The sequence below is a fragment of the Hemicordylus capensis genome, chromosome 3, assembly GCF_027244095.1.
Source record: "Hemicordylus capensis ecotype Gifberg chromosome 3, rHemCap1.1.pri, whole genome shotgun sequence".
Lineage (NCBI taxonomy): Eukaryota > Metazoa > Chordata > Lepidosauria > Squamata > Cordylidae > Hemicordylus > Hemicordylus capensis.
Window position 1 is genome coordinate 194,497,096 of NC_069659.1, and position 17,752 is coordinate 194,514,847.

General features: G+C 42.8%; 1 protein-coding gene across 16 annotated transcripts in view; it reads right to left on the reverse strand.

Moving 5' to 3' along the window:
* SORBS1 (sorbin and SH3 domain containing 1) overlaps positions 1-17,752 on the reverse strand; it is a 304,285-nt gene that overhangs the window by 216,852 nt on the left and 69,681 nt on the right. For 14 of the 16 annotated variants that reach the window (XM_053307125.1, XM_053307131.1, XM_053307123.1 and 11 more), the window contains exon 2: positions 14,180-14,228. The exons of 1 other annotated variant lie outside the window; for it this stretch is intronic. The gene's annotated coding sequence lies outside the window, so the exon portion shown is untranslated. Of the gene's footprint in view, positions 1-5,679; positions 5,846-14,179; positions 14,229-17,752 lie in introns of those variants that run through there. One more of the 16 variants, XM_053307081.1, reaches the window with a different exon arrangement.

Here is a 17,752-nt window from a genome sequence, read left to right on the forward strand (position 1 = left end):
TACAAAACTACTAGAATAAAAGAGGCTTCAAAAAATTAAATTATGTCCTTATTGTTACAGTCTTGGACCTCGGAGTCATTGAAATCAATTATTTTGTTTTCTGTCAAATTAGGAACATAAAAAACATGATAGAATTTGATGAAAGAGAAATAATGTGATGAAAGGGAAACAAGAAGTGGGAAGAAGAAGAAGAGGCGAAACTTTATAAGTAGTTAGATCACAGCAATATTGTAATCGAAGCACTCCATAAAAGCATCTGCTTGGGTTGGTTCAGACAACACATATGGCCATAACGAGCCCTCAAGTACTGTGGAACTTATTATCCAAACTGACCCATTCTCTTTATAGTTTGGGGAGGTAAGTGCCCACTCCTTTGAGAACTTTTGCTGAAAAGTGATATATCAATATTCAAAGTAATACTAGTCGTTTGGCCCTTATGAAGGGTCAACAAAACAGCCCAGATTTCTATTTGTCCGATGTTGCCCCTCCTCTAATGGAAAGGGCAGGGTTTTAACAATAATGGTCTGCTGTGTTTCAGAGGACCACCCTGCTCCAAAGCATCAAGTTAGGCAGGAGGTATATGTATGTATTTGTTTATTTCGGCCCAAGGCCAGCATGAATATAAGAAAAACAGACAACAACAACAATAAAATACATAAAACATTAATACCTTCAAATACCATATACATGACTAATTTCATTCAAATGAAACCGGTTAATCTGAAATGCACAGCCCAGCATCTCGTGCCTCAAGCACTCTAAACCGAATCTTGCTTGCTATGAAAATTTTTTTTGCTACCCTCCTGTAAACATACTCTGACTTAGCAGTAAGCAGAAAAAGGACCTTGGAGGTGTAGGCTTGTTCTAGTCACACTGAGCCTCAGAAAGAAAGGCTCAGCATGAGAGCAACAAAATCGCCCACTCCTCTCCCAAGCCTGGAGAATGTTCACAGAACCAACCCAAACTTGTGCTGACTTTGGGGTGGCTTGAAAAGCAGCAAGAGCTTTTGTTGATGGCTCTCCAGTCCTCAATGTGAGATCAGGCAGACCACCACCCCACTCCTCCCTAGACTTAGGAGAAGGGTGGGGGATTCTGTCATGAACAAATACACTCACCTGAAGCAATTTTCCACATGTCATGTTCAATAAAAATATTTATAACTGAAGGACAGACATTTGGGGGATTAAATTATCTTAATCTTACTTTATCAGGGAATTTGCCTATAGTAAGATGCAATTCCCTCCTTTCTTCATTTGTGCATTTGTGGGGGAGACCTGACTTGACAGCAGTAACAACCTAGGTGTCTTACTGGACAAGTTGATCATGATACAGCAATGAGACGCAGCTTCTAGGAAAGCTAATGCAATCCTAGTCTTCATTAACAGAAGTCATCATTGGTGGGCTCTCTTCATCTAGAGTCTTCAAACAGAGGCTGGATGGCCAAGTGTCAGGAATAGGGAAGCAGATTGGACTAGAAGACCTCCACAATCCTCTCCAGCTCTAAATTCTATGCATATGAATCCTCCCCCTCTCTCTGATTCACTTACAGCAACACTCCTCTCTCCTACACCCATGAGCACAGCTTCCCGCTTTCTACTACACAACAGACATGCAACAGCACACATCACATACAGAGCACCCCCACTCAAATACTGTATATAGCCCATACACAGAATAAATAGTACACACAGAGCATCCCACGTAACATCTATAGCAACACTTCATTCACACACACACCACACATGCTGCAGTAGCTCTCAAAGACACAACATATACAACTCCACCACTGACTGTCTCTGTATCTCTCTCTCTCTCTCTCTCTCTCACACACACACACACACACACGCACACGCACACACCACGCATGCAGCACACACACACACACACACACACACAAATACACACACACATCCTCTCCCACATGCACAGCACACATCTGTTTGAAGTGTCTAGATGGAAATGTACTTTAAGCACCCATTCTAGAAGAAAGGAGACACTCTAGTGTGGGAGATATAGGATACCAGGTAAGTGTTGAATCCACAGCAAAGCATATAACCTCCACATACCCAAACCATCATCATGCCATCAGAAAAAACTCATCACGCCATCAGAAAAACAGTGCAGTGATGAACTGCAATCTGGATGTGTGGAGAAGTAATTTAATGACACCTTCACAATCAATGACTGACTCATCACTTGCCCAGTAAACCACATTTCACAAAACTAAAATGAATATATGAATTAACTCGCAAGCAGCAGATGTGAATACACTCAATCAATAGCAGACGTGGCTGAGAGAAATCTGAGCTGGGGCAAAGCATAATTGTGCAGACTGTTCAGTATTGCTGCAATATAGAAGCAAGTGGTAATGGAATTCAAGCTCTAGTCCAGAGTGTACTTTAATATTTTATCCCAATTTAAAAAATATTTTGCTCTCACTCCAAGAAGGATTAAGGAACTGTTCAAAAAGGGCAGCTACAACAGCAAATTGTCCAGTGTTCACACAATCATTCCACCGCTAAAACTGCTGCTAATACGACAAGCTTCCCATCATGACACTTCTCTGAAATTTGGTTTAATAACTGCTAAAATATTTCTTGCTAATTCCAAATATCCTAAAGAAACAAGGGAGTTGTCATGATTTGCATATGAGGAAGACTACAGGTTCAATCCCAAGCATACAGTATATAATTATGGAGTAGAAAAATCCTCTGCCCAAGACCTTGGATAACAGCTATAGATCAGAACAGACAATATTGGGCTCATGGACCAATGGTTTCTCTCAAGAAAAGGCAGTTTAATATGGTAAAATGACCGTTCCAGAGAGAATAGTGGCTGTGATCTATCTAGACAGAAACAGTTAGAGGCCCAGTTCAGACATAATATGGAATCATTGTTTTGTGGATCATTTACAAGTCTCAGGCTCACATGCTCACATCTTGAAATCCCAGTTCCATATGGAATCACAGAATTTTGGAGTTGGAAGGGACCTTGGGAGTCTTCTGGTACAAGATCCTAACCCCCTACTCTGTGCAGGAAAGTGCTACAGACTCACAGATAGATGTCAAGCCTGTTTGAAAACCTCTAGTGAAGGAGAGCCCACCACTGCATGAGGCAAACTATTCCATTGTTTAACAGCTCTTACCATTAGCAAATTCCTCCTAGCTGTATGCTGGCGTGTTCATAAACTCTGGTTAGAACAAGCTGAGATTTGCTGGGTGCAGGTATTATGGCAAATCCCAGTTTGTTCTGAACTAGGACCAGAAGTTTAAAACTTCTCCCCTTGCACATGAAGGACTGGGGAGAGAATGAGAGCCTTAAGCACAAGACTGTCACATAAACCCATGATTAAATGTGATTCCACATGATGTCTGAAGTGTGCCAGAGAGTCTCTCTCAAATGCAGTATCCAGCATGCTGCCTTGTTTACTGTGAGAACAGAACAGAGATAGCACTCAAATATCCATACTTAAATTCAGTTAGTTTCCCCCCGACATTCTGGACTTCATTATAGACTATGTCTATACTTCCAGGACCTGCCAGAAGCATACCTGTCAAGACTGTTAGGATCCTATTAACTGTTGGAAGTGAAGGACTCTGCGCTGTCTCATGTCTCGATGAGAGAGGGGGACAGATTAGTGAGTCAGAGGGTTAGAGGGGTCAAGACAGACATTGGTTATTCCTTCTCTACTTCTCTGACACTATCCCTTTGATATATAGATTGCTACTCTGAGGGACTTCCTTCCTTCCTGCCTGCCTTGCCATTTCCTCTTTCCCTTCTGCTCTCTTGGAACACACACGCTCCTCTCTCCCTGCACCATGTGTGCAGAGATGCAGAAGCCATCCTTCTGCATCCAGCTAGCTAGCTAGCTAGATTAGAGATCCTATCTCTCCACTTTCCTATCTAGAATGGAGTTCACCAATAAAGACTCCTTATATTGATTTGAAACTATGAACTGGCTCCAAGTTTCTTTTACTCTCAGCATACACACATGCCTAGGCAGACTCGGCTGTGTTGTGCCTCAGTGCACTCTGCTGTAATAGAAGGGTATCTCTTACCAGAGAGAATTCCCAACATTAACTACCATCCTCTTCAGCAGTAGAGAACACTGCTGTGTCTCATCCCTCTGAACATTCTAGTCTTTCTCTGAATAGCAGATCTAAGTTGGAATTTAAAGGAGGCCCCTGGACCATTAAGGGGTACTAAGATGTGGCAGGAGACTTTACAGCAGGGTTTGAAATTTAGTAAAAAAAACCTGCAGGTTGGGTAGATTAGCTATGTTTGTAAGGGTTTGAATTTATGTTTTGAATTATTATTATAGCAAGGGTAAATTTTATAGTTGATGATTCACGAAGAGATGTGTGCGGGAAGTCCACCTTTTTGTGTGTATTTGCAATGAATGATAATATTACTACTGTTAAAATTAATAAAAATTGAATTTGGGAAAAAAACAAAAACAAAAACAAAAACAAAAACAAACAAACAAAAGATGTGGCAGGAGATTCTAGTTCCCATTGCCAAAGTCAGCCCTAAGAGATGGTGTACATCGTCTTGACTTGCTTCACCACCAGACTCACTACCCAAGTTTGCTGCTGCTATCACCATCTACAGTCTGGATGTTTTGGAAGGTTAGGAGTAGCCATAAATGCACAATTTTGCAATGCCTGAGGAATGTCTGTGTAATTTTCAAATAGCTGTCAGTAAACTGGTGTTGCTTCTCTGCATTATATCATAATTCTCAAAGGCAATAGCTTTTATCTAAAAATGGGCAAGTACAGTAGGGTTGCAAATCAGAAGCCTACACAACTTTCTCTTCCGCAAATGATCCACATGCTGCAGTTAAGCAAATATTTTTTTGTAATCTTACAAAAAGGTTCAGTCATTTGAACAAACAGAACAGACTCTTTGAGAACATATTAGGAATGCAGTTCAAACTATTAAAATATAAAACACAAAGAATGTTATCTTTTCAAAGTCCTCATCCAACAATGCACACAAAATGAAAACATGATTTCACTTTAGCGTATCTGGGCTGCTTCTCAGTATTCTCCAGAGAATTCTACTATTTGCTGAGTTTAGCTAAAGTACTCTGGAGCACTCATAAAAGGGAAGCAAACTTTCACCATTTTCTCAGTTTTGTTCGGACATGGAAAACACATAAAGGAATTTTAAAACTTGTGAAGCTTAATAAAAATTCAGAAGACATGGGCACCTAGCCCTATGCATGTTTACTCAGAAGTAAATCCCACTAGATTCAATGGTTCCTACTTGTGCAGAGTGCATAGAATTGCAGGGATGGTCACCTTTTTCTACAAGTGAGCACATCTGATTAGACAACAAAAAATTATGCACACAAAACAATCAAATTCAGAGACAAATTTGAGCCAAAGATTAATATTGACAACTTTGGCTAAATATAGTTTTAAAGCTTTGTGTTCATATATCATTATTACAATATTGCTGAAGATCCACAATTAGCAACATTTATTTTCTGCCACTTACGTTTTATAGAAGACCTTGGAAAAGATTTCACAATGAGGAATATTAAATACGCAGAAAATATATATCAAATAAAGCAACAGTTCCAATCGGATCCTTTTTCAAATGCCAAAAAGATCTCATTTACATTGAAGAACAAGACAAAAAGCTTTTAAGCTTTGGGACGTTCTAAATACTCACTCTGCTGGGCTAAAGACACATCAAAATGAAAAAGCCAAGGAAAACGAAGGGGGAAACTCCATTGCTTGTAATCAAGAATTCAACTGATGGAGAACATGAGGTTTCCTTTTCTCTGGAAGCATTCAGCTAAAGGCATTCACATAATACAAGCAAAGAACATGAAATGCAAGCAAAGTCCTTTACTAGCAGTAGGGGGGTGCTATTAGGGGAAATCCTTCCCCATGGCTGAAGTTCAGCCCACTCATTAAAATACAGAGTGGAAACAGCTGCTGTAGAAAGGAAGGGAATTGTCTAAGCACTTCTGAATTTTTGGCATGTTTAGTGATAGATTCTCAGTAGTCAGAAAGTTCACTGTTTTAAAAAGTTTTGCTTAATTACCACAGAGGGGGACTTTAGAATTTGGATTCTGCAGCCACACCACTGACATACCACGTACAGCCTCATAACCTGGAGAGTTTTAAAAACTATAGAACAATACTCTAGTGAAAAAATATGAACTGCAAGGCCAACAGTTCCTGTTGTGACTTGAGGGGGAAGGAGTTGGGCCCTCAAACACAGGATGGCGGGAACCTTACATCATCTCCTATCCCCATTCTGCTTGTCACACAATGAATTCATATAATCCAAATGGCTTGCAGAGATTTAAACAATTGCCTGTTATGTTATTATCCTACTGTGGTTTCGTTGCTGTGAACACATACATCTATGAAACACCTATTTTTAAATAAAATTCATTTTTCTATGAGACAAAACTGAGAACATAGCAAAATGTCATTACTGCCACTATGAAGCATGATGGGCAATGATCAAACACGTAGTCACACTCTTTTTCACATAGTTGAACGATGATTACAAATTGCTTTTTGAAACGTAGTTCATACTGTGTAGTTAAACTATTTTTATTTGGTTGCTAACCACTGTATTTTAATTATTAACAATAATAATATTTACCTCTATCCATTAGAAACGATATTATAGTTTTCAGTTAAAAAACTAAAAGTTCCAAATAAATACTGATTCAAATACCAAATCACTTCCTAAGATGACTGAAATGATCAGCAGAAGGTGTGCAACCCCACCTTCCCTTCCAATATTAGTCGTTAGGAGCATGTTCCATCTGTAGCATTTACAATAACAAGCCGACCCCGCACAGAGCATCTGTCTGCTCTTTGGGGCCGGCTACCTCTCTTCCCCCCCCCGCCCCGCCCGCCCAGTCTCCGGCAGGGCGGAGTGCCGCCGCTGCCAGCGGGCCGAGTGCCAGTCTTTGCAGCCGGCCACCTCTTCCCCCACCCACAGTATCGGGGCCCGCCACCACTGCTGCCTCCTTGCCCGTCGGCCGGTCCTCCTCCTCGCCTCGCCTCCTTGCCCCTCACACCACCCGTCGCAGCCAGGCCGGGCCTGCCAATTGTCCTTTCTCCTGGGTGCGCCAGGCAATCAGGCGCCTCCACAGCCCAGCCAATCAGCTGGGCTGCCGGGATGCATTATCCCTGGCACACCCAGGAGAAACATATATATAGATAATATAGTTTATTATTATTATGCGCCTAATAATATAGCAGTTCAGCCTGGCTCAGGAAGGGGATGGGAAGGCCTGTATGGAGTTTGCTGTTTACAGGCCTGCTTTGTTTACTTACAGGTATGCAGCGGGAAAGCATCTTGCCTGGGGAGCATGAGGCTGTTAGTTCGAATACCTGCCAGTGTGCTTCCCAGACTGTGCCTAATACTGTATATATCTGGCACCTTAAGTGGCACAGCAAGGAAATGCTCGACTAACAAGCAGGAGGTTGCCGGTTCGAATCCCCGCTGGTATGTTTCCCAGACTATGGGAAACACCTATATCAGGAAGCAGCGGTATAGGAAGATGCTGAAAGGCATCATCTCAGACTGTGCGGGAGATGGCAATGGTAAACCCCTCCTGTATTCAAAGAAAACCACAGGGCTCTGTGCACAGAAAGCAGTCTTTCCCTTCCCTTCCCTACCTAGAAATGCCAGGGATGGAAACTGGGAGCTTCTGCATGCAAACCATGTGCTTTCCCAGTAAATTACTGTCTTTCCTAGCCAATGCCATCCAGTTCAACGTAACTATTTCTTATGAGAAGAAACACTTTAAGGCTTACGCTCGTGCATGTAGTGTGTGGGTTGCTAGGTGGGTTGATGTTCCAAGCTATGCTGGCCAAGGCCCACACAGCTGCTGTCATAATTGCATAACATGAAAGACGGGTGGAATCAGAATACACAGAACGGGAATCTGGCAAAACCAGCCTTCTTTGTACTGCATGGGAGGTTGCTTTGTTGGGACTGATGAGATCGGGATTGTAAGGCAGTTTTAAAATGAGCAAAATATTGCATCTGTAAACAAGAACAGCAACAACAGAAAGAGTGTGAGCTTACACACACCCCAACATAGTTATTACTATCATTTTGTTACCTGCCTTCACACTAAGTGGATAGGGTGGAATAAACATTATGAAAATAACACTCACACATGTGCACCTCCCCCCCCCCCAAGGCTCAATTCAAGTCATCATGGTACATTCTGATTCGCATTAACCATAATTTAAAATCCAAACCAGGATGAGCATCTGCTCAGCTCTCCAGGCATTCAATGTAGTGGTCTCCAGAAGCAGAGCAATAGCCATAACTGGTTTGTTAATTCAGACATCATGCTAAATGAAGACAAACCAAATCAAGCTTTGCAAACTAATTTTAAACTAGGTATTCTTATTTTCTGGCCAGTCACAAACCATGGTTACTTAGCTATGGTTTGGTGTGCTGTCAAAGTGAGCAATAGAATAAGTCTTGCCATGTTCAGTAGGTATATATAGAGGTGCTTCACAGAAGCAATGTGAAGCGCCAGAACGGCTTTAGTGGGGAGCGTGGGCTTGACCCACTCTCCATGCACACAAGCAGCCAGACCACCCATATGATTACCGGCTCCATCACAGACCCAGTTGGGGTGGCAGGGGGCAGGGGTCCCCTGGTCCCCAGAAGTCCCAGCATGTCCCGCACAAGTGTGCAGGGCATTCTGGAGTGCCCCCCCCATGCTGGGAGGCTTGTTGTAGCCTCCCAGTCAGGGGGCTACTCGTGAGTCGCTGTAGTGTGGCATGACCAGGAAAACGGAGTTAGCGGAGCACTCGTTCCACTAACCTCGTTGTGGGGGAGGATTAAACGAGCTTGCCACCAGGAGCCGTACAGCTCCCATGCACAGTGGAAACCAGGCTGGGCTCCCTTGGCCCAGTTTCCACTGCAAGTGAGAATTGCCTCATAGGCTAGTTTCCTCTATGAACTATGTTTGTGGGGTAGTGGTAGCTTGTAGCACACAGTGGATTAATTTCACATGTCTAGTTTAGATTAATAGGAACTGAACAAGTAATAAAACTAATCTTCTCTCTGTTTTTGAGAATCCATTCAAAACACCATATAAAACTGACACCTAATAAACGAAGTCTAATATTCTTCTGTTCCCAGCTAATGATCATGGCAGTTCCCACAATACAGAAATCTACTTAAGTGACATCACTGATATCACCTAAATACAGAATGAATTTTTCACAACACCCAGCATGAAAGATGTTTCCTATAGGATCACCAGGGGATTTGAGGGCAGAACTACATGCTACCTCAGCAAATGTGTGTTCCTGTTCCCCAATCCAGACTTGAGGAGATAATGCAAACATGGCAGTGAATAGCAGGCAAGGTCAACCCTGCCCATACTATCCAATTCTCCCCTGAAGATAATTTTGAGGCCTTTTCCTACAGCTGGGCTTACTTCGGATCTCAGAGGGGTTCCAAACAAGGGATAAAAACAACCTGTGGACATTTGAACAGAAGATTCACTGGATGGGAGAAATTCCTCCACCCCTGCCTGCCAGTTCTTCCCCACAATTGCTGCCACATATTAATGTTAAAAGGCATACATGGGGGTTGGGGCTTTGTGTTTGTCTTTGAACATACAGTTCCATCCTAACAAACATTCCTTCCATCCCTTTTTTTAAAAATTATACTGAACCAGAGTGCTATTGTGCAGGCAGTTTTCCAGTTCCTACAAAATCAGGTGGAAAGGTCCTGAGAGAAAAGGGAAAGGCAAGGCGAGGCAGGGTGAGGCAAGGCAAATCTGTTGGGAATGGCAGTAAGGAGAGTCTTGTGGCTTACACCAGAAAACAAACCCTTTTATCGGAGTGAGGCCTTGTCATATGACCTGTTTTACCTTCTTGCTATTCAAGGGACTTCTTTGTGGGAAGAGGTAGTTACTCAGAAGTACCCTCCTTGGCCAGAAGAGCTGGTAGTGGCATGCAAGCTGAATCCCTGCCTAACATACCAAAGATTCAAGAGCCACTGTGGCCAAATACCACAGTGCTAATAGGGAACATAGGAACATAGGAAACTGCCACATACTGAGTCAGACCATTGGTCTATCTAGCTCAGTATTGTCTTCACAGAATGGCAGAGGCTTCTCTAAGGTTGCAGGCAGGAATCTCTCTAAGCCCTATCTTGGAGAAGCCAGGGAGGGAACTTGGAACCTTCTTTTCTTCCCAGAGCGGCTCCATCCCCTGAGGGGAATATCTTATAGTACTCACACTTCTAGTCTCCCTTTCATATGCAACCAGGGTAGACCCTGCTTAGCTAAGGGGACACATCATGCTTGCTACCACAAAACCAGCTCTCCTCTCCAATGAGCATGCCCTCCTGGTCTAACCCCAACAGAATCAAATGTATGCAGTTCCTGCTCTGTTCCAAGATTATACAGGAGAGGTAGGGTGCCATGCAGTTATTTTTTTTCTGCTGAAAGAGAGCAAGGAACTCCCCTGTGTAAGTGGTTTTGCCTAGGACCAGGGTGCCCCCCTTCTCACAAACAGCACTCACTATTGCAGTTCGCATGATCCTGCTGTCAAGTCCTGCTATCAAGAATGCTTGGTAATTTGGCATAAGTGTTGTTTACTCGAGATTCAATTTGCTCAGAATATGAACTCCCGAAAACACTAAGGTGAGAAAATCTCTTGACTCATATTTCCTGCTGTCCACTGTGTACAGAATGAAATCTTTGCTTTCCAACTTTTTACAAACGAAAATAAAGTGCACGGGAGCATCCCTATTTTGCTGTAGCAGATTCCTGCACCGAGCAGAGGGTTGGACTAGAATACCTCCAAGGTCCCTTCCAACTCCATTATTCTCTTTCCACACCAAAGTTAATTGCCTAATCCAAATAACAGGCTATGCACTACTTCCAGTCTTGAAGCCCAGCTGGGGGTATGGTGGGGGGAGTGAGACTTGCAGAGAAGATGTCGGGAAGTAAGCCACAGGGAATGAGGCTGTTCTCACATGCAACCTGACCCAGGCTAGGGATGCCCAGCCTGGGTTCGGCTGTATGTGAGAACTGCCGGGATTGAGCCTGATCCCGGCAGGCCAGCACCACCTAGCCCAGCTTTTAAGTCCGGCTGTTACCCAACGTTAAGGGAGCGAGTGTTCCTTTACCCTCAGCTACCTGCTCATATGCAAGCATGGGCTGCTTCCAGCCCGGGTGCACACAGAAGGGGGGATCCCCCAAGGCAGCAGGAATGTCACACGCTGCACTGTGGGCTTCACGGAGGCCAGGACAAGTCCAGGCTTCAGATCAACCTGCCCTGCTCTGTGTTGCATGGAGCAGGCCTGATTGTGTGGGAGCACAGAGAGCACTCCCACCGAGCAATGAAGGATCGTTGGCAGGGGGAGGTTTGGGGAGCCTTCACCCCGCCTGCCTGGTAGGTCCTGTGAATGGCCCCAGAGTTCAGTACCCTGCATGCTCCTTTTGCTCTAAACACGGAGTTTCCTTCTCCCATCTTATTCCGAACTTCATTTGCTGACGAAGCATGGCTTGCCCTCACCCAGGGGGGATGAAGGTGATATAGTAGGGTGAGCAGAGAGGAGAGGAGAGACAATTGTGGGCTGCTTCTGCTTGGAGTTGGAGAAGGGGGATTTGGGGGTGGGGTGGTGAGCAAGGACGAGGGAGAAACACTGTCCGCTGTCAAAGTTTCCTTCATCAGACACTGACCACACGTGGTCAAGTTTTTCTGTGCACTCATGAGGATTAGAATTTTTATTTAAGAAAGCACAGATTCTTATTGTACCAAGTTTTACAGCAAAAAATTCAATTTGTATACCTTTACAGTTCTCTCTACAAAGGGATACTGTTGCCCCCGAACAAATGTCTCTTACTTTCTTCATTCTTCCCATTAATCACAGTTACAAGCTGCTCCTTTGTGTTTACTGGCTGTGAGTCTACGGCAATTTGGGGCACCTATAAATTGTCTCAACTGTGCCAACAATGGAATCTGTATATGCATAATATAGTACATTACCAAACTAAGATTTGTTCCAGCAATTTCAACAGTAACAAAAGGCACCTAGACTAAAATGTGACATCAGACTCAACCTAGCCCAATCTCCAAAAGTGATATTTGTTGATGGCATTTTTCTTTTTCCTTTATCTTACTGGGCAAAACTGCATAAATTCAGTGACAAGAGCCTCCCCAGTGAAAAACACACAAGAGAGGGAGGTGCACGTCCTCTCAGAGAATGTATTAAGAAGAGAAGGAAGCAGTAACAGACCTCAGAAACCGCAACTGTGCCCATCTAAGGACAACACAGACAGGTGTGAATGCTTGATATAGGAACCTGGGAAAGAACTGGATACAAGCGGCAGTCAGCCACAAACAGAAACAAACGAAATGCTGCAAGCTAATGTACCAAATAGAGAGTTAACCTGAGGGCATGCCTAATAGCACTTTCACACTAGCGATGGCAGCCCAACAAAATCTGTGCTGGTATTGGTGCTCAGCAAGATTTCCCACACCATCCCATGTCTTCTCATTGTAATGGTCATGTTGTATCAAGGTCAGTTCCAGGTCATCAAGAAAGCAACAGTATAAAGAAAGCTGACCTCTATCTAACCCAGAACCAAACAATGTCAGCTGGAGCCATTACAATTAGCTTGTTGACACCACTACTGTGGGAGGTCTAGTTGAACATCTCTTTTGCCCCTTATGTGTAGATCACAACAGGCTGAGTCCTAGACTATACTCCTGCCATTAATGAGTTTGAAGGCTTACCAAGGGTCAAACTAGGTATGGTGGTAAAGGGGTGTGCTTGCATTTCTATCTCCCCCACATCTAACCTCAACTTCATCTGGGACAGAAAGAATTACATCCCCGTCCCAGTAGCATATTATACTTTAGATTGCATAGGCTAGTCTGGGAGACAGAGCCAAATCCTGCAACACAGGGCTGATCAAGAACACCAGTGGACTAACTGGTAGATCACAGTTTAGATCTGGCCTCCAGCAGCCTTAGCAAGTGTTCATTACAATGTAGAAAAAGGTTTTGCTGGTAGTTCATATGTATGGAAAAGAATCAACAAGCCTCAGTGAGTATTTCACATAAATAATTTCACAGTGTGTGGCTGTCTCAATGAGACAGTGTGTGGCTGTCTCATCACATTCTGAAAAAGCAAAGAATTGGTGTCAGTCTGTCTCTGGAGGGGATCTTCCATTACATACACTTTGATTTTTAGCCCATTTCAGCATCAAAAGCCTTTTACCACTCAAACACATGTGTTCCATACCTGTGAAGCCCTTTGGTAACGTCAGCTTTATGACAAAACCTGGCCATACCTAAAGAGTCTGGATTGTTCCAGACCCCAGAAAACTGTCCGGTTCGCGATGAGGAAGTTTCCTGAACCACTTGGCTGCTTCTTTCAGCTGTCATTCAATGTAGTAATACTAAACAACCTTCCAGTCCACATAGGATAGAGGATGAACAGTCTAAGCACACTTTACCAACAGAGTTCAGACCAAATGGCAAAGGATGGTTAGCTGCAACTGATTTGAGAGGGGAAGCTTCTTATCTCCTCTCAAGCACAGAGGGAAAAGCACATCGCTATGCCTGAGGCAGCTTGTGCTCATAAACAGCACCATTTGCCATTACAGCTGGATGCAGTCACAGTTTAATATATTATTTTTGTTCCTGCACATTCTGACCCCATTTCTACCATTAGTCCTAATTTGCCTAAATTGCTGAGGTAATTTTTTCAGTCTAACGTAAATTTTTTGATCAAGCCGTGATTCAGAAAGCATGTTAAAATTTTAGATTTTAGAGCTCATCCTTCACTGTTGATCCACATGTCATTGTGCAGCTGGAACCCAACACAGGGAGAGGAAGGACAAATTGAAAATCTTTTCTTTGCCCTGTTCCAGTGTTCCCTCCAAGAGGGATTCCCAGATGTTGTTGACTACAACTCCCATAATCCCCAAACAAAAGCCACTGCAGCAGGGGTTCTGGGAGTTGTAGTCAACATCTGGGAATCCCTCTTAGAGGGAACAGAACCCTGTTCCTCTTCCTCCCTCCACCCCCACCATACATTTTTCTGGGATCTTCATCTGTAATTCTTTAGGCTCAAATTTTGTAGCATGGAAAATAAAACCTAATCATACAGCAATAGAAAAGTGACAAAACTTGAAAGATCATACCTTGGGCGATACTTAGAAATGACGACACTGAAGCAAAGCAAGTTCCAATCTACAGGAGAAGAAAAATGAAAAGTCACATGGAGCATGTCTGTATTCCATTACAAGGTAAAGACAGTAACATATTCTGTTAAGTAATAAAAACAAAAAACACTGTCAATGAAGCCCTATCTCTACTTTATCGTCATAGCCCTGATGTTATTATTAAAAAGTTAATAATCACTATGAACACTCTATGAAATGGTTTTTTATGAGTTAGCATCATACAAGCCTGCACTTTGCTTAAAGCCAAAGCAATATTATCCACGTCTATTCTTCTGCAAAAGGAAACGATGAGATATCCACTTTGGTCACCAAAGTCTGGACTGGAGTATCTACTGCTGTTAGTGCTTGAAGATGTTAACACTAAAAGATCAGAGTCAAACTCCTCTGGGTTAAATAGGAAAGAATGCCAGAGTAGGTCAAGATGCCAAATGCTAAAAGCACTCCAGCTAAACTCAGTGTCTCTCAAACTAGTGCTTTCAAAGCATCAGCATTCACATATCACAATGAAGCTCTGCTGTGAAATTCCAAAAGTAAGTTGACTGATTTTAACCCTGCTATTTCCTTTCCAATTACTTCATGGCTGTAACTACAAGGGGACTAGGTTCTTTCTGACACCCTGTTATTTTTATGAAAAGATGGACCTGCTTGCATTTCTCAAAGGCAGGAAATCACTGCTCATTTGCAGATCTTCCACTACCACTGATAAGGAAAATACTTCACAACAGGAAACAGGCCATGAATGTTAAAAACATAAGAAGATGCCCCACTCACCTCTCCCCCCTGCCCTGAACAAACAGGAAAGGCTGACAGAATATAAGAATTGCAAAAGCCCCTCTCTAGGCTATTGCTCTAGCCCTTTTACCTCCCTTCAATAAAAGGGGGACAGGAATTGTAGCTTGCCAGCTAACACAGAGGGGTGGGGGTAGGGGATCCTGAAGGTAATTAAAAAAAAAAAAACACCCTCAAATCACTTGGACATTTTAAATACAATGGTGATATCAAGAAGGGACCCCAAATTCCTTTTTGCTAAGCTGAGACTCTTTTCAAGGGTAGATATTTCACCCAGCAAGCCACAGTGGACACATAACACCTTATGAATAAATGTATGAAGCTACCTTATACCAAGTCATACTATTGGTACATCCAGCTCAGAACTGTCTATTTACACTGACTGTCAGAAGTTCTCCAGGGTCTTTCTGAACTCTACCTGGAGATGCCAGGGATTCTACCTGGGCCTAGTGCATACAAAACAGGGGACTGTGGCTTCCCATCCTGTGTATAGGTTTTTCATGAGAACAATGAGATGTTCTGGAATGCCCATTTTCCTAAGGATATTCCACAACTTTACATGGTCGACGCAATCAAAGGCTTTTCTGTAGTCAAAAAAGCACATATTGACTTCTTTCTGGTATTCTTTGGCTTTCTCAACTATCCAGCGTGCATCGGCAATGATGTCTCTTGTTCCTCGGCCTTTTCTGAAACCAGCTTGAACATCCGGCATTTCCCTTTCCACATAGGGCTCTAATCTACATTGGGTGATCCTGAACATTATTTTGCTAGCATTGAAATTAAGGATCTTGTGCGGTGGTTTGCACAATCTGTTACGTCTCCTTTCTTTGGTATGGGTATGTAGACTGACCTCTTCCAATCTGTTGGCCACTATGTCATTCTCCAAATTTGCTAGCATAGTTTGGTTAGAGCCTTGACTGATTCTTCTTCTGTTGCATGCCATATTTCTGTAGCTGTTCCATCAATTCCTGTAACCTTCCAACTTGGTAATGAGTGGAGTGCTGATCTAACATCATCTTCCCATACTAGGGGTTCTTGCAAGTAGGGAATATCTTCTAGAGTATATTGGATGTTGACGTCCCTGCTGTACAGATTTTCAGTATACTCCTTCCATTTCTGTTTGATCTTCTCTTAATCAGTTACTATCTGTCCTTTGGCATCCCTTAGCATACCAATTCGAGGTTGGAACCTCCCTCTGAGTTCAGAGATCTTTTGGAAAACTTTCCTTGTTTTTCTGTGTCTATTTCCATCCTCAGGGTCTTTACAGATGTCATTGTAGTACTGCTCCTTGTCTCAGCTTTCTATATTTCAGCTTTCTAAAATTCCCTATTAAGTTCCTTCCTGAGGTCTTTAACTTTCTTGACTTCAGCTTCTCTCCTTTTCTTGGCAATTTCCACCATCTGTTCTGACATCCATTTTGCTTTCTTCTGTTTCTTGGTCTTTGGCAGTCTCTTTTCACATTTGTCCTTAACAAGTTCTTTGATTTCATGTCACATTTCTTCTGGTTCCCTATCAATGAGGTTCAGAACTTCAAAGTGGTTCCTGATGTTCTCCGTGAAAATGGTCGGTACATTCTCAAGATCATATCATGGGAGCTGGATAGCTTTGTTTTTTCGTTTTAGCTTGACTTGGAACTTGCACATGAGCAGTTCGTGATCTGTTCCATAATCAGCCCCGGCCATGTCTTTGCTGTTATAACTGAGCTCTTACACCTCCTTGCACCAATAATGTAATCAGTTTGATTTCTGTGTACTCCATCTGGTGATGTCCATGTGTATAAGTGCTGCTTTGGTTGTTTGAAGAATGTGTTAGCAATGAAGAGATCATTGGCTAGGCAGAAACTAATAAGTATATATTATTATACTTATATAATAATATATAAATCAAATAAATAAATAAATAAATAAGTCATTCTCCTGCTTCATTTCTGTTTCCTAGGCCATATAGGCAGACTGTGTTTTCTTCCTTACCTTTTCCAACTTTGGCATTCCAGTCTCCAACCTCCACCAGCACATCTTGCTTGCATGTTCTGTCAATTTCACACTGAACTTGAGCACAAAACTCATCAACTTCCTCTTCTTCTGCATCAGTCTTTGGGGCATAGACATGTTAAAGGGTTGTCATGTTAAAGGGTTGTCCATGAAATCTAATTGATATTAGTGGGTCACTGACTGCATTGTACCCAAGTACTGTCATTGCTATATCCTTCCTGACCATGAAAACAACACTGTTCCTCCTTTGGTTTTGGTGTCCTGACTAGCAAACTGTATCGTCTTCTGACTGAAAGTGTCCATTCCTGTCCATTTTAATTTACTGATGCCCAAGATGTCAAACTGTAGTCGATTCATTTCATCTTTCACTGTGCCGAACGTTCCCATAGACATGCTTCTTACATTCCACGTTCCCATTGTAATTCTGTCTTTGCAACTTTGGATTTTCTTTTGCCACATGGCAACATCAGCTGCTAGACACCCAAAAGGCTTTAGTCTAACCACATCATAAACACCATTGGTACTCTGAGAGATCCTCAGCTCTTCCTTAGTAGCATGTTGAGTACTATTCGACCTGAGGCGCCCATCATTTGGCACTACATCAACAATCATTCCATTTTGTCTAGCCATGTGGTTTTCTTGGTAAAATACAGGAGTGGTTTACCATTGCCTTCTCCCACGCAGTATGAAATGATGCCTTTGTCGTCACTAATCATCCACCTCCAGCACCTTCTTATATCACTGCTGCCCA